The 24988-nt window shown below is 41.2% G+C and overlaps 1 protein-coding gene across 5 annotated transcripts in view; it reads left to right on the top strand.

Moving 5' to 3' along the window:
* Window positions 1-24988, top strand: part of AFF3 (ALF transcription elongation factor 3) — a 469443-nt gene that overhangs the window by 372323 nt on the left and 72132 nt on the right. The window lies entirely within an intron of this gene.

A 24988-nucleotide genomic window follows, 5' to 3' on the forward strand; every position in this document is an offset into this window, starting at 1 on the left:
CCAGCTTTTCTGATTACGCACTCGCTCCACTCCATTTCTTTCCTTTTGAGACAGTTCAGAAGCCTGCTCTGAACTTGTGGTTCACCCATTGGTTTCATTTATTTTTATTTGTTTTGTTTTGTTTTGTCATTAGGCCATTTGGCTGCTGAGCCTTTTTTATTTTACTTTTGAGAACAACATTTTCTCCATTGTTCTTATTTTTGTTCTGTCTGTCTTCTGCTGCTGCAACAATGGAGGAGAAGGAGAAGCTAGAAACCCTGCATGGCTGTGGGAGAGAAGTACAACTCAGGTGGAGGCCACCTCCATTAGACTGGACTGAATGCAAGCCAAGAACTCCTATCCTATGACTGCAGCTTCTTGCTGCCCAAACAGGAGTATGTGCATCAGCCAGCTCTTTACTTTTAGCTGCCATCTTAGATGATTCTTTAGTAATGCTACACAGGAGGAGCTGAACCGTGGCCAGTTTCTTTGCAGGCAGCAGGAGGTGAGTAGGCACAAGGAAAGACAGACCCTGGTCCCCAGGGTTATTGCATGGTTGAATCAAGCCTACTGCATTTCTTTAGGTGATATGGGGGCCCTATTCTGATACACTCCTCTCCCCCAGTGGAATTTCAGCACTGAAGATGCCCCACCTCTCAAAGTCCAGACGCCCTCTCTGTTTTCTCACAGATGTTTTGCTTTGGAACAGGCTACAGGAAATCCTTCACTCTTCTTCACCCCCCTCCTGTCCCATCTTTACTGTAGGCTCTGACTCAGAGGAGGATCGTGTTGATTTGCCATTCGGGCAAGGACTGTCTCTCTAGGTGTTTGAACAGCCACCCCCTTATACCTCCAATCCCCATGGGTGCTATCTCTGTACACATAATAATAATAATTAATAATCTGCCTTGGAAATTGATCCACCTTCTCCTGAAGCCTACCTGAGGATCACTAATAATAACTGGAATTACCTGGTCAAGTATGTAGCTGATACCTTCTGTGGATATTTAGAACATTTCAGAGGGGGTAAGTCTCTCTCTGAACACACTTCAGATAAGAAACTGATTTTTGCTTGCTGCAAAGTCTCATTCCCCAAATCCCTCAAGAAAGGTAGACTCCCCTAGGAATAGCCATATAGCCTCATGCACTGAATCTTCCACCATCCCCCTGGAAGCAAACAGTTTGCTTACAGACACTCAATACAAAGATGGAAAGAGCACTCAGTTAGTCAACTGACATGGTCTTGCTGCAGGCCAACAAGATTGTGTCAGTTATACTCCCCAAGAAGTCACATAAATTATTTACCTTGGGGAACATGCAGATAACACCTCAAATGATATCTTGAAGGGTTTCAATAAATGTTTGGCTACCAAGGTCCATGACTAAGAAAGCATTGATGGGTAAGGGCAGGGCCGGCTCTCGGCACCAGCAAAGCAAGCACGTGCTCGGGGCGGCACAATTCCAGGGGCAGCATTCAGGTCATCCTTTTTTTTTTTTTTCCCGCTTGGGCAGTTGCCCTCTCGGAGGTTGGGGCAGCAAATTTTTTGCTTGGGGTGGCAAAAAATCTAGAGCCGGCCCTGGGTAAGAGATTTCTGAGACAAGATAAAGCTCCTGGCTAGGCCTTTCTCTAGTTCACGCTTCTTGGATGCCCTCAATGTTGTTGTCAGAGGACAAAGTGGTTTCTCCTTCCCCTCCCTTTTGGACGGCCCAGGCAGGAGTCTAAGAATGAACCCTCTCAACCTATTTTGTCCATTCAAAAGTCTCTGGTCAAGATCTGAACATTCATATCGAAACTTGGGAAATAGTTACTTCCACAAGCCCTTTGATTCCTCCAAACCCTCATCGAAGATCAATAAGGCTGGGAAAAAAACATTTCTGCAGACAGATTCCAACTCCACCTCTTCCTTCTCTGTTACCCTGCTAGAAGGGAGACTTATCATCTTCCTGCCAACATGACACCATGTTACAGAGAATCATTGAATGCTGGCAATCATATGACAGGGTTATCTCACAGAGTTTTCAGAGTCTCCTCTCTCCATGCGGTCATTTTCTTCATCTCCCACCTTCTAGTAAAACGACTCACTTCCTCCAAGTGTTACCTCAAAATATGGCTATTGAGACAGTGTTCCAGTTCAGGGAATGAAGATATGGATTGTACCAAGAGGAACTTCCAAAGTAGGAGCCTGGCCCTGCATTCCTTACACACCCAGAACTCTCACTTGAGTCCACAGTAGTTTTGGGAGTGTATGGAATGCGAGATCAGGCCACAGGCGAGCTGGTTAGAGAAGGAACACACTGTCGCCAGGCACTTGAAAGGTCTGTTGTGCAGGCATCAGGAGAAAGATACATGTTTATATACTTTGAAGCCAGCATTCATCAATCAGTTTTGCATGCAAAATTTCTGGTTTGCCCAGTTAGAGTACATCAGTGGGGAGCATTTTTTCATGGAAATGTGGAATATAAATAGAAAAACTGGCAGGGTTTTGGTTTAGTTTGACTGGTGGGGAGGGGGAGTTGCATAAAATCAAAGCTTAAATAATTAATTTTCAATGTTTTGAATTGTGGCTCATAGATTGCCTTGAATAGTGTGCATTAGTAGCATTTCTTACTTTACAGTAATTTGAACTCCATATTGAAGTGAAGGGACCCAGATTCTCAGCTGGTATAAGTTGAAGTAGCACCACTGACTACACTGGAGAGTTTTCACCAGCTGAGAATCTGACTCCAGAAGGTTTGCAACATTTCCAATTTTTAAAAAGCATGTTGCTGAATTTATTCAGAAGATTGTACAAGTGAACATTTAAAGTTAAAGTATTAAATGTGCAGGTTTTGTCCTCTGTCATTAATTAAATAATGCGGCACTGTACTCCAGTCCAAACTGTTCTCAGTTTTCCCTAAAACAGAGGTCTTTCCTTTTCTTTTGCAGTTGGAATGTTAGTGAGATTCACTAGAGATCGTTACTGAGCATAAAAGGCACTCTGCTTTATTTATAGAGTTGGTTGGAAATTCTCCAGGGGAATGATTTACCATCAGAGACTGCAGATTTGATGAAATTGGAATCTTTTGCAGAGACGGTTTAATTTTGACTAAGGTCTGATGGAACCCAGGCAGGGATACAATGGAACCCTGCCACTCAGGCAAATTTTGAATCCTGCCTAATTCCGTGCCAGCTCCTTGGTAGCTCACCTGGTGGGTTACTGATGAACCCAGGCTTTCAGTCTCCCAGATCTTCAGCCACCTGCCTGGTGTTTAATGAGAAGTGAAGACCATGGAAGCCTGGCTCAGCAGGCTTCCAGACTCCTGGCTCCCTGTCAGCTTGCCAGGAGGAATTTTATTTTACAGTTATCAAAGCAAACAGTTTATATGTTCCAAAATGAATCTTTTGTAGTCTGGTTCACAGAAAATTTCAAAATTTGTGGTTTTCTTTCCAAGTTGGAATGAAACCAAATTTCAAAATTCTGAAATCCTCAGCAAAACAGAATTACCATTCTCTGCACAACTCTATTTATTCATAGTGGGGCCTCCTAATGCTGCAGTCAGTGGGTGTGCCAGAGTTTGTTATAAACCTTTGCTTTCTTGTGCTGTTCGCTCAGGTGTAAAAATTAGATCTGGTTTGAAACGTGATGTAAATAGTCTCAGTTCAGGAATAATTTATGTTTTTGCAACCTGAAAAGAATATGGTTTTGAAATATAGTAATAAAAAGAAGTAAATAGAAATTACTTTGATTACTTTTTTCCCTTGGCCTATAATTTAAACTGTATAATGTATACATACTAAATTCTGCTGTCTTTGCAATTTACTTTTCATTCTAGTATAACTTCTGTATCTGAATGCTGTAAGGACTTGAAGGATCTATTCTACTCTTGATGTATGCACATAGCTTCTGCAGACTTATGGAACTTTGTCTCTCTTTCACACACAAAGCGAAGAATCGACCCCTTTGTGTGGAAACACCTCAGCCAAATAATTCACAAACTGCACTCCCTTATTATTTATTGATACAGTGGAGTATAATTGTTCCAAATGAGTAAATAGTCTATCAAGAAAAATATTTTTTTTTCAATTCCCTGGTTCTGATTTACACAACTGATCAAAATGATTCCAGAAAACTCACTAAGACCTGCCAAGTAAATCACACTCTTCCTAATTACCTTTTCAGACCTTTACTGTGCTTTTGTGAGTGTGTGAACTGACCCTGGCCTTATATAGTATACATTGCAAGTTCTACATTGTTTGAAAACTAAGAGATTACTTCCAGCAGTGACAAGGCTGGCTGTTGTATAGGGCCCTCCAGGGAGACCTTTGTTAAACACTCTCTGTACTACTGCATTGTCTCCTTGTCCTTACCCTCTTTCTTTTCCTGCCCTTCTGTGCATTTCAGAGTGAGAAGGGGAGCAGGAGACACAGATTTTCCACAGTAGCTGGCTTCCCTATGGATCCCCATGTTTTTGGCTCTCCAACCCTTACCTTACTATTTTTCCCTCTAGTTCCCCCTACTCAGCTTCACTTCCAAGCCTCCCCCTCCTGAGATGTTTGGCTCCCTGATCATCTCTCACTGTTTTTTCTCTTTCTGCTCCCCTAATCAGTCATCTCCCTGCTCCTCAGTATCCTTCTGGAGCCCTTCACCCTCAATGACTTGCTCCATCAACTGCCCAGACCCAGCTCCCCTGTATGGGCAGTAGGAGGCAGGTTATCTTGGCTCATGGCGTCACATTAAACTCTTTTGGAGCCTAGTCAACTCACCACCCGCTGCTGAAAGGTTAATGTGTCCTGCACTGTTAGAGTGAATTGACCTCTTGTTTTTTTCTCCCCCTTTAATGATTTTGTCTGAAGCTGGCCCTTCTCCAAGTGCATGGCTCATAGCATTGGCTAGAACCAGCTGTAGTGCAAGCAGGCTTCCCTACATAGGTCTAAAAGAAAAGGAGTACTTGTGGCACCTTAGAGACTAACAAATTTGTTAGTCTCTAAGGTGCCACAAGTACTCCTTTTCTTTTTGCGAATACAGACTAACACGGCTGCTACTCTGAAACCTACATAGCTCTGCTAATGCTTCTCAGCCTGACCTGCTAACTATCCCCTTTGGCAGTATTGTGCTCCTTCTGGGCAGCGGCTCACTGTTGTGCCATTTGGTGTGGCACATTTTATGATGGGAACAAGTGTCGTCTCATTTGCCAGGTGACCTCAGCAGAAATTAATCCAGGTAAACAGTGGTGGATTAACCCACCCTGCCACTTACCCTATTAACTAAAATGACCTTTGACTTCAGACCATGAAGGTGCACACAGGACAATCAATCAGACATGACAATTAGTAGGAATTGTTTATACTTTATAAATCCTCTGTTCTGCTCCCCTGACTATTCACTGCTGACCTGCTCTCATAATCCCTTCAATAGTTATTTTTTGAAGTAACTTCCTTTAATGTCATGAAGTCCCTTGTCTTAAATCTTACAGGTTTGATATTGAACAATGACACCATGTGAATTTAAACTGGGTTTGTAAATATTTGATTCTTCAGTGTTATTCATCTGACAATAGACACCAGGACTGTTACACACACACACACACACAACCCTCCCATAAAAGAACACTTAGAGGAAGAAGATTTAGGAGCTTTGGCCAGGCTAGAATAGTTGCCTGAAGGAAGAAGAGAAACACTGGGAAATTACCATCCTCTTTTTAAAGTTCTTAGACAAAAAGCATTTTGCCCTAAAACTTTGCCCTGAAAAGAGTTCCAGTCATGACCTACTATAAATCTGATAGGGCCATTTTAACGCTCACAGAGCTCTGGGTAAACAGCATTACACCAGACCAAACCTCCAGGGCATCAGGATGGTCTTTTCCCTTTCAAGCTTGTATATTGTCTTCATAACATATTGCCAGTGTTCACAGGACCAAATGAGATTGTGCCCTTTCCTTTAATGTACTCAGTGTGCTTTAGTTTACAGTCTGTGAGGTCAACAGGAAAATATGGAAAGAAATCTCCACCGATTGTCAATCTTTACTGGTTATCTTGTCTATTACTGATTTCTTATTCAGTTCTTCTCTCTTAATTAAGTGAGGCTTTTTCCTCTATTCTAAACATTAGCTAAAAGCATTAGTAAAATAACATTCAGCAATTGAGCAATTTTGTAGGCCCTGCCAGGGTCCTAGGGCACAGATACCAGGGATGACAAATTCATTTTACTTATTTGAAACGTTATTGGTGCAAATTTCTCACTTGAACAATGTTGTATTCCTATGCTGCTTGCAGAAGGAGGTCCAGTATACAGAAGAGAGATGCTGTTGAGGTCACCATGTGGGATTTTTGTAGAAGGGTCACAAATATTGATCTTATAAGTAGAGCTGGTTAGAAATTTTCAACAAAACAATGTTTCATCAGAAAATGCTGATTCGTCAAACCCAAATTGTTTCAGGAAAATATCTTGGGTTTTACAAACGTGTTGAATCAGAGGAAGAATTCTGATGGAAACAGTTTCCTGGGGAGCATGTTGTGTTTCAGATACACCATGCATCAGAGTTTCCAAAACAAATTTTTTTTCCTGAATTTCCATTTCCTGAGACCTTTTGCAAAATTTGATTTTGGTCTGAATCGAATGAAAAACCAAATTTCAGAATGTTGACATTTCCCATGAACTGGAAGTCCCAAGTTTCAGCCAGTTCTCACTGTAAGATACCCATCCCAGAAGAACCACACTAGTGGGTCTCCCAGCTCTCAGGATTACCCTCTCACATTCCTCTACCTCCTGCTGCTGGAGGGAATCTGGGCACTGCTCTTTGACTTAAATTACAGAGGAAAAAAGATTTGTCAATTTTGCAAATGCAAAAAAATAGTTCAAGAGATTAGCAAGACCCCAAACTCTTCTGGGATTGCCCACGTCTAATTGAAACAGGGTTGTGCTGTGATCTTTAGGTCAACCATAGTTTTTAAATCATTACCTGCATTAGCATTGCATCTGCTGTGAATCATTCTTTAATTTGAACCCAAGACTATTTACATTTGCAAACAGTTTTTAAAATACCTTTTTCTCTATTTTTGAAGTGAATTTAGCACTGGTGACAGTCATCGGGTTGGCAGTTCTGGAGACTGAAGTCCTGTTTATCCTGTCATGTCTCTTTTTGTGAGGAAAGGGTAAATGCCCAGTTGCTATAGAATTTATTCTGTAGTGTTGTGTGCTTCCTGTGTAGAAGCTATGCATATTTCATATCCCTGCAACCAGAGGGCAAGTCCTTAACGGGTACTTTAGTCCCCATCGTCTTGTTGTTCCTATTTAAACAGAAGCCAACAAGAATTTAAAAGTGCACTAGTGCCTTAGCATTTGATATGGTTAGCTAAACTGAGCCAAATCCACATTATTTTATTTTAAAGCTAATTTTGTTTTAAGGCCCACACTGAGATTTGAACTCTAATACTCTGTTCTATCTATATGCACACATCTCCACTGTTAAAGAGAGCAACATATCAGAGTAGTAGTCTGCCTGAGCAGAATTTTGGCCTTATGGTAGAAATTCTGGTATCAAACTGCTTTAGAGAAGAAGCAAATTTGCCTGTGGGATGTATCCATTTGTGTAGCAGTAATATATTACTGTAGCCTTTAAATACATACAGTAGAATCTCAGAGTTACGAACACATTGGGAATGGAGGTTGTTCATAACTCTGCAACGTTCGTAACTCTGAACAAAACAGTTTATGGTTGTTCTTTCGAAAGTTTACAGCTGAACATTGACTTAATACGGCTTTGAAACTTTACTATTCAGAAGAAAAATTCTCCTTTTCCTTTATTTTTTTAGTAGTTTGTGTTTAACACAGTACTGTACTGTATTTGCCTTTTTTCCCCCGTCTCTGCTGCTCCCTGATGGCGTACTTCCAGTTCCAAATGAGATGTGTGGTTGACTGGTCAGTTCATAACTCTGGTGTTCGTAACTCTGAGATTCTACTGTAGCAGCAAATTCTGTCCACACACTACCCTCTGTATCTATGGGGGGACCTGAGCACAGTGCAAAGCAGTGTCTTTCCACTTCACTAGGTGGAAAAAGGGAGACCTCACAGACGCAGCCCAAACTCCCTGTCCACATCAAAGTTGAGCTCTATGAAGGCATCATGTGCCCCAGTTACAGGCATTCAACTGAGGAAGGAGTTTGGGAAGGGCTGGTTAATTCACAACTGCATGATCCCACTAGCAATCTTCTCAGTGCAGGGCAACAGTAGTGAGGCAGCATTAGCTGTGGTAGAGTATGCAGCTTGTACACGCAACACATGAAGAGAGATGAGGAGGAAAATGAATTCTGAAAGAGTGAAAGAGAAGATGTAATTCTTTTTACCTGTGAAAATCTGAGCAGGCTTTATTAAGCCAACCACCATTATCCAAACCTGTGCCATTACCTCAAATAATATATTTCATTATATTGTCAAACAGTGATAGGCTTCAGTTTGGTTGAGCCAGAGCTTAGCTAGCTTTAATATTTAAGACATTTCATAAAATGCACACTCCACACCTGTGCTGAGAAACAATGACCCAAAATAGTGGCACTTTTCTTGTTTAGACATTATACTTGGCTCAAATGGCGCTTGCAAATCACTAAAATTAACAGCATATGTTTCCAGTGCTGCGATGTAAACAGTTTTTGTTTGGTTAGGAGGTGATTGCCTAAGATTTGTCTTGCATCTGGGCCAGAGCTTCTAAAGGCAATATTTTAACCTTGGGGTCTTTTTTAGTTTAATCATTTACTGAGGTAGTATTTTAAAAGATCTTTACTTTAATCTTGCTGCTGTTCTTTTTCTTTTAGTGTACTGTCCATTGTTTTTTTTCTCATAAAATCAGTTTTCAAACCCTGCAAATTTAGTTGCTGCATTTCTATAATATCAGGACTATACTTAATTACAGTTAGTTCTCCTACTTGTCATTTGGTCTGGAATCATATCATCTAATGTTGGAGAACACAGAATAAATTTGCAAAGTTTTAGTCCCTGAGATCATCCATCAGTTTGTAAACTGCAGATGCTGTCTGTCTAACTTCATTTCCCCACCTTAAATAATTGTGATATTGTTTCTTTAAAATCCATGATAACAAAAACCAAAATGATCTTAAATAATCCAGAGACATATGGAATTGTTTTGGATAAGAAAGTAACAAATTGCTGTGACTATTTAAACATGGAAGTCTACCACGGAAACCCCAGCAGCCTCTTTGACAGGCTGCTCTAAAACCTTTCATTTGCTTTGAAGTTGTTTGTTATTTATGCCCCTTTGAGGTTTGCAGACTAAGGAAATCATCTATTTTAATACTTTGAAACCTTCTTGTGGCCACCAGTGATGGGAATTCCTGTCCTGTTTCCTGTGCCTCACTGACAGGCCAATGAGAGCCTTTTAAAAACTTTTATAGCTGCTAGTGATCAATGGCATGACATCACCTACTGTTAACAAATGTCTTTCAGACTACTACTCATCTCTCATTTATGGGATTACCTGGTTAGTGAGACTTTCTTTTATGTTCTCTCTATATAGTGATGTTATTTCATTATATTAATAATTCAAAGTGATCGGTTACATAATTACTATTATAATACAAGAGCAATGACTGAAGTGGTATTTTTTAATTCAAAATTATTTTAATCACTAGGGGTATCTACTAATTTTTAAATTTTGTTCTGCCAAGTCTCTTACCACTATGCTATCGCTTCTTGGTAACTGCAGCTCTCTCAGCCCAGCTAACAAAGGGAAAATTAAAACAATGTCTCAGGCAGGCAGGAATAGAAAATATATGTTCCTGCGTGAAAGCTGCTCACCTCCTAATTGCCCTGCAATTGCTAGATTTAAAATCTAATTTATGAGGCTGGACAGAATGGCTACGTTAGTCCATTATTTCATGAAGATCTTTCATTCCTGATGTCAGGAATGCAGTTCTCAGTGTGACAGCATTAGCAGCTGCTCTAGGCAGTGTTGCTGTAAGGCGCTCACATTGGAGAGAAGCTTTGAAAAAGTTCAAACCAGTCTCCAAACAATAACATTTTATAGGAGTGAGATGAAACCATAAAATCGAAAACTGATGGCCTGTTACAGATACTTCAATATTCTGACCAAAATGGAAACCAAACACAGAAATGTCTGGAACAAAAAGCATTTTCACTGTTTGCTGCTGTAATATCTCACATGCTTTATAAAGCATGCCAAACACTACAATGCATCAAATAAGCTGTTACATGTGACATCAAAGCACTCTAATAAAGACTGCAGTAGGCTGGTTGATGTACTTGTAGAAATTAATGGGCAGACAACATAGGTCTTTAGGGTGTAAAACACACATAGAGAGGGCCAAATTCCATTTTTAATTATGGTGTAAAAAGTTAGGACTACATATACCCCACAATCCACTGAGGGTCTCCCCCTGGCATCAGTAGATGGTTTGCACTGTGCTCAAAAGTAGACTGTGGTCTTCATGTAGTAACTAAACTATTAATCATCATTTCTGTATTTTGTGTTCAGTACTTGATTACTGTATTCAGTATCATTCAGTGGAAGAATATGCTCATATTTACAACCACTATTATTGCTGTCCTTTGTTTCTCTTCCTTCTCCATCTTCTTTTTTTTATTTCTCTCCCTCTTCCCTGTGTACACCTCCTGTCCCATCTCTTCTCTGCGTATCCTTACCTGCAACAACTTCCTGTATCTCACCCCCCACTCACAGGCTTCATTCCTAACTCCTTCCCCATTCCACTGCTCAAATAAGCAACTGAATAATTAATTAATGCTTACATTTAAAGTGCCATTCAAGTCAACAACCCATTGAGATTCATGGTAGATGGGGAAGTTCACACACCTCATTGCCTCAGACTGTCTGCAAACTCCGGCCGACAACACTATCGGTTTATATTTGCTCATTTTTGAAGGATATTTTTGCAGCTATCAGGACTAGAAAACTTAGTTTCATTTTTTTCTTAAAGGTAGATGCTGCAGATTCTGAATATGCCATGTGGCAAATAAGCAAATAAGATATATTTGAACGCAGCAAAAGAAGAGTTCACAAATGAGCCTTTATCTCTTCCTGCTCCCTTTCCGTGCAGATGGATTTACTTTTCAGTGGCATGTGGGCTTGATGTTTGAACCTGTGAATCAGACAGAAAACCTGAGACCCACTAACACCTCAGGGTCCTTCTTAATCACAGTATAGGACCACAGGAAGTGTTCTCTCCACCCACGAGAAGGTTGTTAATTGTATTCTTGAGGGTTTTTTGACGTTTACTGTATTTCTTGTTATCTGGGTCTCTACTACTCTTTGAAAGAGCCAGTACATACATTCTCACAGTTGGGCAACCCACATCCCTCCATCCTAGCAGCAGCAGTAGATGCAGGCTTCAACACCTTTAATAGCCTCTTTCTGAATCCTGCTGCTAAATTTAAATTCTGTGTGATATGGCGATATACGCTACATTGCACTGCACGTCTGATAGCATGCAAGATATTAGCAAAGCAGTAACCAGGAGGATGCTGTTAGAGGTAATGGGCCTGTGATAAGAGTTCCAGAAAGTCAAAGAGGCCTTTGTGATTGTTAAATTGCATGGGGAAGAGGCCAGCAAATTCTTGTGGACATTGTGAAGGAGAAGCATCTTTGTTGGACTACTCTCACCCCCGTCCATCAGTCTCAGGGAGAGGCAGGGAAAACAAACTTCCCAAACCCTGAAAAAGGTTAGGCTGAAGAACAGACTAAGTAAGATACACATGAGTTCCTAGTACTATAAGAAACTTAAAAATATGCATGGCTGTTCAGGAACAGCAAAACATATGAGACACGGGATGACTTACTCAAGGATATGTCTAGTACTGAGGCAATTCGAGCCTATTTATAAAGACAACTACATCAAAACACAGCATGGTTTAAGATAAAATGTTTATTAAAATGCCATACAGTTCTAGTGCTATTTTTCTTCTATTGGTAGCACCTTTCATCCAAACACAGGATTGATAACATGCTGTGTGAGGGTGCAGTCAGGGAGCCACTGTGTCCAGACACATCAGTACCACTCTGGATTAATAAAGTAAATAAAATCATACTCATTACTTTGTAGTTTATTTCTCCCTTCCCACTTATTCTGTACATGAATAAACAAACCTTCCACACTCTTTTCCATGGACAACATATAAAAAGTGATTCAATTCACATTTGGACCTTACTTTATTCTTTGAAATATGAAGTGTCATTGTTTCCTATTATAGATTTCATCTGTTTATATTTATCACAGTAAATCATTGCTGGTTAGTGTTCTCTGTTATAATGAGGCCAGCTTTAGGCACCATGACTGTGGAAGGTACGGCCAGGGCTATAGTTGAGGGTTACCATGTATTCTGAAATATTACTTCTGGCATCAAAATATTGTGATGTTGTGTCACAATGGGCTGGATTCCAGTCCCCTCACTCACTATTACATTACTCCATAGATACTTCCATTAAAGTTATGGAGTGTGCTACTAAACCGAAATAGAAGTGTCAGAATCTAGCCCTGTGGAATTTGGATTTGGGGTCTTCCCCAAGTGTCAGGCCCCTGAAATCCTAAAACCAACCCACATGCAAATATTCCTCAACTGCATTTTATGAGCATTTCTTCCTGTATTGTTTCTTGAGTTTCTTGGGTGTGAGATGTAAATGAAAGCTCACATGCAGCTCTTTTTAAAAACAGACTATAATTGTTTTGCACATGGCAGAAAAATAGCTTGTGCTTACTCAAATAGGGAAAATATTTGAAGAACCTTTTAAGGGCTGCAGGCAATTTCAAAATGATTAGCTTTTAACCTCCTCTTCACTGCTGCTCTGGACTTTATTAGTTGCTCTCTTTGGCCCTTCCCCAGTCTGTCTAATGCCTTCTGTGGGGATAGACAAATCTATGTATTTGTCTGAGCATTTATAATTTTTGCAGCATCTGAAAGAGAGCCCTTTGATTCAATGGAGGCTAACAGAAAACATAATGGTGTTCTGCATAGGAAATGATGTACACAGACTATCCCCAGTAGTAGAACTTAGAACTTCTTTATGCCGAGCAGAGCTACTCACAATAAGCTCCTTCTCAAGAGCTACTGTAAATTTCAAGACAGCATATAGACTAGAGCAGACAAGCTAAGAAAGTCCTTTGGGAGACAACGTAATATGGCTTGAGTTAAAGAGTAACACAAAAGCTGGCAGCAGCAATACTAAGAATCAGTAAAACCTGAAAGAGTTCATCACATATTTAAATTTATTACACCCACTCGAACAGCTATTACAGTAGTTAGTAATTTTATCTGCACAAGTTCATCTGTATTTGGACTTTCAGAGAATAGAGCCATTTGCAGAGTCCTGTTGATTTAAAAGCCAAAGGCTGAACTGTTGTAGTGCGACACATTGCAACACAGTGTTTGGAAGTGATAAGAAATTCATTATTTTAGATTGTCAAACATGGGGTTGGGCTTGTTAATAATACTCAGACACAAGTTGCCAGGGTGCCAGAGCAAAAAGAGTGAGAAGAATGCCTCTGTGGTTGCAGTCCAGTGACTGTGCGGTAATGCTGAACACAGCTGTTAAAAGAAAGTCACACACAAGCAAAAATTGCCCTTTTCCTGATTAGCATCACATCCATATTGACTATTTTGGGAAGGAAGTTGGATAGGTAAGACAACAACCAGGCAAATTGCCCAGAATGTGGGACAAACTTCTCCTGATAGGGACATTTGGGAGGACAGCAAAATACAGGTGATCGCATTCTGAGTGATAAAGGCAAAACTGACCTCAAATTCTTGCACCTGATTTTTCTCCAGTTGATGCTCGTCACTGAGCGTGAGTCCCTGCTGGTAGTACAGCATGGATGGATCCCTGTATTTGACATTAACACTTACACAACAAAATAAATTATACAGAAGTTTTTTAGACAGTGGGAAGGTGATTTTTATTAGCAAGTGAGTATCATAAATCACTTCAGTGCAAAGAACACGAGGCCTCTCCTAAAGGGTTTCTTATTTTATTTTTTTGACAATGTAAACTTCCAACTTTGTTAAAAACTACAGACTTTTCATATACATAGTCATACAGTTCCCATTGTTTATATGTAAAACAAAACCCCCTTTTCCATTTAATCAAGTAGCACAACTGAATAAGGAATATGTATTTTCTTTTATCAGATCCAAGTTATAGCTTCAGGAGGTCCATAAGAACAATACTCCGTTCTAATCCTTTTCCTGAATAGCATTTCGTTTCCCCAAATGCATTCATTTCTATAGCTGGACTCACACCTTAAGCAGAAGTATAAAACACAACCATTCAGAACAGCTGAAATGGTGCTTTCCTCACTTTCAAACTCTTGAACTGGATTAGAGATCCCAGCATCATACCAAGCAGGTCTACACTAGAAGCGCTAAACTTGTGCAGCTGCACCAATGCAGCTGCACCTCTGTAGTGCATCTGGTGAAGATGCTCTGTGCCGATGGGAGAAGACTGCCGTCAGCATAATTTTTCCACCTCTGTGAGAGGCGGTAGCTCGACGGGAGAGAGTCTCCTGCCGCCATAGCACCAGTGTGGACAACACTTAGGTTGCTGTAACTTGCATTGCTCTGAGGGTGTCTTTTTCACACCCCTGAGCGATGTAAGTTAGATCAACTTAAGCGATAGTATAGACCTGCCATAGTCTATAGTACAGTATAGTCTAGTGATGATTCTTCATGGTAATGCCCAGAATGTACGTGAAGTTCTGATTACAAAGTTTCAGTGTATCCACATGGGCAATAGTCCATCTCTCAGTTTTGTAGTCTTATCTTAACTCTACTGTAGTCTCTCTGCCATGAGCAGCTCTCTGGATCCTATGACCTTCATTATTTCTCTGGTTCCTGTTACTGTCTTTCCCAGATTTCATGCCCACTGCTGCTGTCACTGTTCCTCCCACCATGTGCTCTTACTGCTTGTAAATTCCCATGCTGAAATTATAATTGCTCAGCTTGATAGCTACGGGCTGTCCTAGTCTAGCTCACCCCCTTGTTTCACAAAATGCTCTGAGCAAAACATTCTGTCATCATTTGCTGTCATTTACTAGCATCTAGTTCATATACCACTTGGCCTTTTTCCTGGTGATTTGATCCTTCAGTTCAGAATTCAGGCTCCCTACATATCTAGTCTGTATCGCTATCCACAGTTTTATACCACATTTATCACCGTGGCACAGTATCTTCCATAGTGGCCAATCGTAACAGGATCTGACCACTAGACAGTGTTATTGCTATTCCTTAATCTGCCACAGCCCTGCCTGTCTAAACACTGTTCTTTTTAGCAGTGTTCTCCGATCCTTCCCAGACGATATATCTCCTGCTATAGGAATCAGTCCAGTTTGTTTGCTCTCTCATCTCTTTTAGAAAATTACAGTTCTCCATTCCCCTAACTGGTGTAAGGCCTTTCTTTCAGTCCAATGGGAACCCTACTGTAGTTGTTTTATTTCTTCCTTGTCTGAGGGGGAGGAGACCTCACCTTCTAGCTTTTAGCCTGGAGGGGGAATAGATACCCTGACTCCACTCATGCTTACCTTCTTCTATGAGCCTTAGTAGTCTGATCTCAGATGGGCAGAGGAACTTTTAACACTCAAGGATGCATAGAGGATGGCACATGCAGCGCCTCATTCTAGTGGGACTAGAATGTCCTTAAAGGGTACAATCTTGCTGCTCTCATTGGGTAGGAGGTGGGGTTTGAGGAACACATGGAATGTGGAGTCTGAAAGTAGCCAACACCCAGAACTTATTTTTTTTTACTACACGGACTCCAAGAGCTGTAGAAAAATACCCAAAGCTTTGATACTATTTGATATGAAAAATACAACTGATCAGTACCGCAAACACTGGACACATTACATCTACAAGTCCTCATGGGTGTGATTGTCTTTTGCTCCGTGGCAAGGTGGACCTAGGTGTCTCACCCACTGCCCAGGAGATATTGGGAGTTGGGAAAATAGGTTACACTCTGGCTCTCACATGCAGTAACATTTTTGAAGCTGTATAGCAAGTTAATTGATTAATTTACCCTCTCCGCTCTCTCTCCCCCTTGCCCCTAGTACATGAAAAAACGCAATGGTCATTGTATGCAGTCACTTCAGATATACTTTTTCAGTCCAGCCCACCTTGCCAGCTCTGTGGGTGCCAAGCAGCATGAAGCTCAACTGGTTTAAACAAAAATGACAGAGTAATATAAAGCTCAAAATTACTTTGAAATTCTATCGATGTATGATGGGCTACAAAGAAAATTATCTTTTCCATCCTGAGACCTTGTGAGGAGGCCACACAAGTGATGAGCAACAAGGCTGATCTCAGCCAGGACGTCCCTTCTTGTCTGCTCGCTGGAGAGGAAAAAAAGAGCACTTTGAGTGATGATGCCACTGCAGTCTGCTTGGTTTGATAGCACATTAGTCACAATGAAAGAGGATCCTCACATAAAGCACATCAAAGATTTGGAGAGTATATCCTAGCTTCGGTTTTAGATCTCTAACTCAAAGGCACCATGCCTGCTTTCCTCCCAGCATGTGAGGTTGGGTTAAAACACTACTGAAGATTCTCAGATATAAGGTTCCTAACGGTGTACAAGAGCAGATTAATGAGGAGGAAAGAGAAAAGACAGTCTGTGGGGAATAGATGAAGGAGAAATAACAAAAGCCATCAAAACCCTCAAGTCATAGGGAGCAGATATGCAGTACTATGTTATTTTTGGTTGAGTTTTCTTCACAACTTATTTCACATGCAACCCATTCTCCTTCGCCCTCAGAAAAATCTCTTTGGAAATGGCTCCCAGATTTATTCTGATAATGAGAGGATAACTGGAGTTGATAGAGTATCTCTATGTGGTTTCAAAGCCTATTGTAAGTCCTTGGCCCATTAATCCAGAGAAGAGCATGTGAAATGTTGTCACTGTCTGTAGTTTTTTCTTTTCATGTTACAGTATTTACAGCTTTTAGGAGACTAGTTATTACCATTGAAAAGACATTTGAAGGCCCATTCTATAAAGAGTTAACTTTCCTGGACCGGGGAATCTTGCTGCTCATATTTAGCTGATGCAAGGTCAATGACAAACACATCAAGGAAGTCAGAGTTGTTTTATTTTTCTTGTGAGCAGGTCAAATAAAACACTGCTGATGCTCCATTTATCTGGTGAGACCAGCAAACACTTGGCAGCTAAGGAAAGCATACATTGGAATCTGGCACCAGGCTCCCAGCACAGCTGTCAGCCTGCTGACTAATCACTTCGTCCCAAGTTAATGCAACTGCAGGTTTTTAGCACCCTTTCATCTCACATACCCAGGCACACACTCTTTCTGATAGAACTATTGATACTAATGATGCCATTATTAAAATTTTTTTGTCTTTTTTGGAAAGAGGGTACTTATTTTGGATGGTTTCTTCAGTATTTTTCTAATTCTTACAATGTCCTTTCAAGGTGGGAGCTGTCACTTCACACTGCTGCTTCTAGTAACAATCAAACCATAAAAGAGGGCCCTAAAAAGATTAGACTGGATTTCCTTGTTTTCTGTGATTTTGGGAGGGTTTTTTAAATATTATTGTCAGTTTATTTTGGTTTGAGGAATTAATATTCTAGCAATTGCAAGCATCATAAATGCCACAAACCTGATTCTGTAAGGAGAGCTGATTTACCGTAGGTTTGCATTATTAGATAATACTTGCAATCTTGTCCGCAGAAACTATTTAAACAACTCCCAGGAACAGTGTTAAAATATAGGTGGAGTTTCTGAACTCTGTTCTTGGCAGCTGTACTTTATTAGCTGCACTGTGCCAGGGTGGCACTGCTAAGCTAATATAATACTTTTACAGAAGCATTATGTATTGTGACAAGCCAAACAACCTCCAGGACTCTCACTCATCATGACTCCCATTCCAGATCTCATCCATTATATGAATGAAGTATGAAAACACTTCTCTGTTTCTCAAAGATATTAATAGACTCGTGGGAACGGTTCTGCTGTAGAAAGGGAAGTGATTAGATGTGCTTTGCATGTTCAGTCCCAAATAGGAGACCATGGCAGGGCTACCCACTTTGTCTTTAGTGGACCATTTTTTAAGAACCAATAGCGTTTTTGAAAATGAATTACTTACATACCTAAAATCAGTCATTAATGGTACCACAGGATATATCAGTAGGTAGACAATTTGCTGACTATGTAATAATGCCTTGCATTTCTGTACTACTTTCTATCTGAAGATATCAAAGTGTTTTATAAACTATAATGAATTAAACCTCATTACCGTAAGACAGGTAAATATTGTTGTCCCCGTTTTGAAGATGATGAAACAGAGGCATAGAGAAGTCAATTAGCCAGATCAGGATCACTCTGGTAGTCCATAGAAGAGCTGAAATTAGAATAGAGGGTTCCTGACTCTCAGTTTGTGCTGTAGCCACAAAGCCATCTTTCATATATTAAGCCCTGGAGACAGTTGGTAATCTGCAGGTGGGATCACTGAAAAAGTTGCCATCAGGGATGCTAATAGGCTAGCATTCCAATTCTGTTCCTTTGTATTTTCCTGCCTTCTAGAACCAGTATTTCAAGCAATTGTGTTACAGCAGTGGAATGGCCCAATCCTGAAGTACAAAGTGATGAGCAATTATTTAAATAGATAGACACTGAAGGGTATTTGAAAGATACATGTGGACGCTAGCAAGAAGGGGGCACTTGCATTGCTGCCTGTCTCTGTGATTCATTGCTAATTATCAGCACTAAGAAATTCCCAACTGCGTGCATGGGAGACTCTCACTATCTTTAGTGCCAGGCATTAATGATAATGATGCAGATTTTAGCACAAAGCTGTCAATTTGTACTTAGAGGAACTACCATGCAGAATTTGCTCCCCACAAAGGAGGAGCGAACCATATGCTGTAATGGCCCCTAATTGGTTTTAAGGACTGGGAAGAATGCTACTGTACTATAGAAGCATGTAGCTGGGGGGTGAGGGTGGGGGCGGGAAATGACTCTGGAAGCAGGGTTACTTTAAAGTTAGGGGCATATTTTATCACAGAGTCTGAAACATTCTTACGTATTCTGGGCCAGATCCTCAGCTGGTGCAAATGGATGTAACTTAATTGAAGTCAGTGGAGCTATGTCAATTTACACTAGCGGAGGATCTGGCCTTCTATATCAAAGTGTTGTCTTCTTACTGAAACTCTTGTCTGGCATATTTTTCTTGATTTTTAAACTTCTCCAAGGCCAGCAATAGATTTTTTGGACCCTTGGAACATTTGAAATCTCTTTCCTCCCTTCTCCAGGCTATTTCCCACATCTTCGATATTCTCAGACCCAGAGCAATTTCTTTTCCTGGTAACACATTTACTTCTCAAAACTGACCTGATCCCCAGCAGTGTCATTTGTTTACCAAAGGCAACTCTTCTCACTGCTTGTTCCAGTTTTCTTTTTTCTCCACAGAAAATAAATATGGGCCAGAGTGTCCCCCCGACATTGTTTGTCTCAACATCCCTCTTTTATTGGAGCAAATTATCGCTCTTTTGCTGGCTTAAAGGTTGTGGCAGTGTTGAACATTAAATAAGATCTTGCTCTATCCAATTGTACAGTGAAATTCAAGGCTGATTTCTTACCTGCAATGTTTGGCCAAGATCCTAGAAAACATGGTGGCATATCTTGAAGGTAATGTTCTGTAAGCTCAATTGAAGTCTGCCCTAGTCAGGGTCATTAATGATGCATAAATCATAATGATAGAAGTGTCCTATCCTTCTTGGTGTTTTAAGATCCAGCAGTGTCCTTTGGCATGTTGGGTCATCAGATCCAGTTGAACTAGCTGAAGAACAGGTTGGCTATGACAGTTTTATTATAGTAATATGACAGTATGTAATAAACTGCATATTGGTCATACCCCATTGGTTAGTCTCAGTCTCTTGAGAATTCTACTTGTCACTTTTCATGTATTTCTTTCTTTTTTTTTTTTGTAGAGCCATTTCTCTGGTGCTCATCATGGTAGCATCTAGTGCAGAGGTGGGCAAATTACGGCCTGCGGGCCACATCCAGCCTGTGGGACTCTCAGCCTGTGGGACCCTGCGCTCCCGGCCCGGGAGGCTAGCCCCCGGCCCCTCCCCTACTGTTCCCTCTCCCCCGCAGCCTCAGCTCACTGCACCGCCAGCACAATGCTCTGGGCAGCGGGGCTGCGAGCTCCTGCTGGGCAGTGCAGCTGCAGAGCCCGGCCCGACCCGGCGCTCTGTGCAGCGCGGTGGCATGGCTGGCTCCAGCCAGGCAGCATGACTGTAACGCCACCAGCCACCGGTGCTCCAGGCAGCGCGGTAAGGGGGCAGGGAGTGGGGGAGTTGGATAGAGGGCAGGGGAGTTCTGGGTGGCGGCAGGGGGTGGGGGTGTGGATAGGAGTTGGGGCAGTCAGAGAGCAGGGAACAGGGGGGTTGAATGGGGGCAGAGGTCCTGGGTGGGGCCAGTCAAGAAGGAGGGGGCATTGGATGGGGCGGTGGAGGGCAGGCTGGGGCAGGGGTTCCGGCGGTGATCAGGGGACAGGGAGCAGAGGGGGTGGATGGGGCAGGAGTCCCAGGGGGGACCATCAGGGGGCGAGAAGCGGGGGGGTTGGATAGGCCGTGGTGGCTGGAGCACGCCTGGCTGTTTGGGGAGACACAGGCTTCGCTAACCGGCCCTCCATACAATTTCGGAAACCGGATGTGGCCCTCAGGCCAAAAACTTTGCCCGCCCCTGATCTAGTGGCTGGAACACTTGTGGAGTTTCCCAGGGGTCTGCTCTAGCTGCGATACTTTTCATGCTGCTTTGTGGGCCCGTAGAGTCAGGTTTAGAACAAGAATAGTTTAGATCATCACTGCTATGCAGATGACACCAGTTATACATTTTCAATTTCCAGACATGGAAATTAATGTACTATACAGTGTGAAAGGGACTGTCTTACTGAGCAAAACAGCAAGTTGCAAGCAAAAATCTGGATAAGATTAAACCTTAGCAAAGTGAAATTATACAGATCTGTTGAGGTTGAAAGCATGAAGAGTGGACATTTTGCTAGCCTTCCCAGTCTGTGATAGGAAGATGTTTCAGAAGGTCAGTCTGTCACATAGCCTCGACATGGTCCTTGATCAGAGTCTAACACTGAAGTTCCTGAATGGAGCCTGATTCTCCATTCTCTTGTAGTCTTGGTTATCACTTGTAGCTCTTCAAAGTGGGGATAAAATGCTACCAAAATGCAAGGTGCTGGTGAAACAGGCTCTAGAGGGTCAGCAGTAGTCAGAGCTGCTCTATTTCCTTTGAATCAATTTAATAATATTGCCAGACTGCACGTCTTTCTCTGGCACCCTGACCTGATATCCATAATGCATGTCTTTGTAACCCTGAGGTTGGATTCCTGCAATGCATTCAATGTTCTTCTGTCTAAGAGTCACGTATGGCTGATGCAGAATACAGCAGCATGACTATTATTAATGGTCAGTACTGTGTGGCTGTCTGAACTGCCTATGCATTGGTGTGAACTAGGGTTAAGATTTTGTTTTTACATTTAAGGCTGCATCTATGTTATGAGGTAGGGGTGAGATTCCTAGCTCACGTAGACACACACTAGCTCTCATCTGAGCTAGTGTGCTAAAAATAGTGGTATAACCACAGTAGCATGGGCAGCGGCAGCACCATGCTGGCTGCCTTGAATACAAACTTGCCTCAACCCTTGGGTAGGTATCTGGGGCTGTTAGCCACAGCTTCTGCTACCACAGCTACGCTGCTATATATAGTATGCTAGCTCAGATGAGAGCTAGTGTGAGAATGTCTGCTTGACCTGGGAATCACACCTCTAGCTCATAGTGTAGACGTAGTCTAAGTACCTTACTGAGCTTTTGGCGCCCTCTATAGAGTAATGTCTTGCTTTCTTAGGCCAATCAGAGTGGGTATTCTCATCGCAGGGCTTTGTACGGGTAGTTACTACCCATATTTTTGCTTAAATAAAATGCTTAAAATAAAAATACCATTTCCAACATGCAATAATTGACTTTAAGACATAAATCCATATACTTTTGTGTGTGTTGTTTGCCACAAGGATTAAAATGCATGTCTATGTTTTATTTTGACTGCATGGTCTAGCATATTTAAACAAGAGAAGTTCAAAATAGCATTCATTGAACCATATCCATGGTTGATGGTTTTTAAAAAGAAAGTAAAAAGAAACATGCAAGAATTTTTATACTGAACCATCAAAGTCCAATGAACACTTTTCAAAAACATGGTGCATTCACAGTCCTGGAGATAGTAGGGGGATAGAAGATTATCTCAGTATCAGTTGAAATAGAAAAACATTTGTGTCGTTTAATTTTTTTTAGCATATTGGCTACCATTATAGCGGCAAATATAGATTTCCAGATGTTTGTAAAGAGTTCAAGAGTTATATTTTATACATATGGCTGTAATAATGATTTCTATTCAACAGCCTAGAAAAAACATTTTATGTCACAACAAGAAAGAAATATTACTGCTTTTTATCCCTCATCCCCTTTCTAGGAATTCTGAGTACTTTAATCAATGCCAAACAAAAATGATGGGCTAGAAATTAAAACCACAGCCCCCAGAGGCAGGATATAAATGTGCAGATGTTCTGTGATGTTGAAGAAGCTTGTCAGACAAACACTGACAATGATTTTCTGAGAAGGACTAAGAATCTATTAACGTAGGACACTCTCAGAACACTGGCTCCCTTAACCACTCTGTCAGAAAAAGCATTTGTCTTTTCACATTTCCTAAAAGAACTGTCACATTGTGAGTTACTTTGTTCTCACCATTTCATTAGCAAGGCTAGTAACTAGAATCTATTACTGTAAGGAAATAAAGTGAGAAACACCCATCTCTGATTTACTGGACCTATCACATGTGCACACTACTGATTGGTCCCCAAGTAGTGAACAAACTTCAGGAGTCCTCTTCCAGTCAGGCTTATTATTTCAAGTATTTATGTGTCTCTGACCACTGCTCTATAAATGGGTGTGCTGAAAATTTTGTGTTTCCCAAATTTAACCAATTAAACAAGGAGATAGATATTACAATTAATGGTAAAAGCAACAACTGGTGAGTTTTTAAAGGCACTCACTAAATGGTCTGGGTACATGTCTGGACATGATAATAAACACCTTAGCACAGAAAAGGGATTGTATACTCTCCTTTACTAGTCTCTGCTGCACTAGACTATCTCTGTTAGTGTACAATTTCTGCCTCTGAAAGGGGATCCCTGACTGGAATTCTTTGGCAAATATAAATAAATTCCAGCTGCTCTCGCTTCATTCACTGCATTTTATTTATTGTTTTACTCAAAACACACAAGGCCAGATTTCCTATGTGGTCTGTTTCCTTTCTGCCCCCAGGCAGTACAAAGGGGCTAGATATTGAGATGAGAATTCTCCCAGTGCAGGGAGTGCTCAGTTATCATAAAGTCAATGGAACCAGCTCCTATGCCCAGTTCTGGGTAGGAGACACGCCAAGAGGCAGGAAGGCAGTGCTTAATTTGTGCCAGGGCCGAGCAGTTCACATCCCCAGCACCTCTGGGCTTGCCAAGTCAGTTATGAAAGTAAAATAATTACTTGAGCGCCGGCACCTAATTGCTTGAGCCCCGGCACCTTTTTCATTACAAATTAAGCACTGTAGGAAGGGGACATATTAGGGGTGGGAGGGAACGTGGGTACAGTGCTGCTATGCCAGTTCATATCAGGCAGATGGTCCTTTGTGGACCTTTAACAGATGGCCTAAGTGAGAGCAGTGGGGCTGGGGCCAGGAGCTCCACAGAACAGAGAATTAGGAAGCTATAACTGGCTTTCTGACTGCCTCTCCTCTTTCCTACACTGAGTTGATCTCAATTTAGGAAAGAACCTTACCCATAAATTTCTTGTCTCAAAAGACTTGGCTCAGGTATCAGATCCTTTCTTTCTGGGTGGAATTAGTGAATGAAAAGAAAGCACTAGATGTAGTATATTTGAATTGTAATTAATTATTTGAGACAAAATATCTCTCAAAATTAATTCATATTAGCTTGAATAAGGAGACTATGATAAGACCAGATATGGATTGAAGGATGTAAGCAAGGGTAATGATAAACAGTGGTGTTCTGAGCTGGGAGAATATGATTACTGGGGTGCCAGGGTGTTTGGCTTGGGCTCATTTAATATCCGTATTAATGGTCTGAAAGAGGAAGTGAACAGCCGTTTAATTCAGTTTGCATTTGATACTAAATTAGGAGTTGCTGCAGACACCAGTGAGGGCAAAGAAATAAATCAAAGGCATCTGGAAACATGGGCAGTAAATAACAAAATGAGATTCAGTTTGAAAAAATGCAAGCTAATATCTGTGGAGGGAAACCATCCAAAATGCACCTATTCGGTGAGAGAATCCTGAAAGCAGTCATTCTGAAAGTGGTATAAGGGTATTAATGGGCAAAAAACGACATGAGTTTCAAATATGATATTACAGCCAAAAAGTCAGTGTAATTTAGCTCTACATATGCAGGACGAGTGCACCAAGGAATAGCAAGGAAATGGTCCCTCTTTATGTGGCTGTGGTGAGAACACACCTGCAATACTGTGTTCAGTTTGGGGCTTCCCATTATCAGAAAGATACAGACAAATTGGAAAGAGTTCAGAAAAGAGCCGTAAAAATGATCCAGCACCTTGAGGAAGTATTGACTTATGAGGAAAGATCAGAGAAGCTATATATGTATAACTTGGCTGAGAGATGGCTGCAAGGGGACAGAATAACAGTCTGCAAATATTTGAAGGGTATAAATACCAAGGGGGGAGGAGAATGGTTTAAGGTGATCACTATGAGTAATGAGTTTAAATAATAAACAGCAACAATAAGTTAGGAGGACAAATTTAGACTAAATAGCAGGAAAATCTTATAGCAGTGAGATCTGTTAGGCTGCAGAGTAGTTTCCCATGGGATGAGGTGAAAGCTCCATTCATATGAGTCACGTAAAACCAGGCTGGACATATCACTAGAAAATGTACTGTACTGCAGGGAAGCTTCCAT

This window comes from Lepidochelys kempii, chromosome 1 (genome assembly GCF_965140265.1).
Source record: "Lepidochelys kempii isolate rLepKem1 chromosome 1, rLepKem1.hap2, whole genome shotgun sequence".
NCBI lineage: Eukaryota > Metazoa > Chordata > Testudines > Cheloniidae > Lepidochelys > Lepidochelys kempii.